The sequence below is a fragment of the Chinchilla lanigera genome, unplaced genomic scaffold (genome assembly GCF_000276665.1).
Source record: "Chinchilla lanigera isolate Chin_1 unplaced genomic scaffold, ChiLan1.0 scaffold00013, whole genome shotgun sequence".
In the NCBI taxonomy this organism is placed as follows: Eukaryota; Metazoa; Chordata; class Mammalia; order Rodentia; family Chinchillidae; genus Chinchilla; species Chinchilla lanigera.
The window spans coordinates 23,620,766-23,622,144 of NW_004955414.1; positions in this window are offsets into that span (position 1 = coordinate 23,620,766).

The window sequence follows — 1,379 nt, forward strand, 5'->3', positions numbered from 1 at the left end:
AAGCTATTCAATGCTCATCATTATTTTTTTTGTTTAAAGAAAACACGTTACAGAAAGCTTGGTTTGAATAAGATGATGTATATAAAAATACCAAGTACTGACCATAGAGATAAATGGAGGCAGAACAAATAATAATACTGTAAAATAACCATCCATGAACTGCTAATATAAAAATGAAAACAAATATTCCTGTATCCATAGAAAGAAAAATTATTACCTGTAAAGGGGTATACTTCAACAATAACGGCAAACACCAAAGAACTATCAATGTAAAGCAAGACTATACTTATGAGAAAAGGAGTCTTTGGAGACATAGTCCCTTGAGTACATGACTTGTTTGTGAACATTCTTTTGAAAATCCATCAGAGTTGTTAGAAGTACAAAATAAAAATGCATATATGCTCATATAAATAGGTGTCTAATATCATTTACACATTAGTCTTTTCAGATGAAAACATTTGATACATTGATAAAACCATTTTAATTGTACTGGAGCGCATAAGAGTAAACATGGTTATATTGTACTAGACATATTTCAATTCAATATAGAAATATTACTGGAAAAAAGTGCCTATGGTGTTTTCCTGTATTTATAGATGGTACAGCTTTATTATTTTAAATTTGAAAGTCTCTATTTTATTGGTAGATTTCACATATACATAATGATCATATTCATCATAGGGAATTTGTATCTGTATGTGACATATCTTAATTTTTCTTTTTCTTCCAATTTCCCGTCCCTCCCTTCAACCCCTTTTCCCCTCATTTACAAAAGCTTTGATTCCATTTCTCCTGCTTTTCTCATTTTTCCATTTCTTCCTTTCCTTCCTTCCTCCTGTTTCATTTTCCCTTTTGACCATTTCTTCCTACTTCATAATATCTATTGTAAATTTTGGTCCTACTTTGAGCTTCTCACACCAGAGAAACAATGAAATATTTACACATGTGTGTTCAATTTACTTCCCCGAAGAACATGGTCTCAATATGCATCCATTTACCTACAAATGTCTAAAGTCTATACTTTGTGACTGAGTAGTACTACATTGTAATAAAGAAACACATCTTCCTCATCCATTTATCAGTTGATGGGCATTTGGGCTGTTTGCAAGATTTAGCCATATACAAACAGTGCTGCTATAAACATGGATGTATATATAGTGCTGTGGTATGATGTTTTTAATTCTTCTGGGGAGATACCAAGAAGGATAATAGCTGGGTAGAATGGGACCTCTATTTCTAGTTTGTTGGGAATCTCCACAATGATTTCCACAAGGCTCACACCAGTCTATGCTCCAACCAACAGTGGAGAAGGGTTCCTTTTCCCCCACTGCACTGCCAGTATTTGTTACTGGTTGATTTCTTAATAACAGCCATTCTTT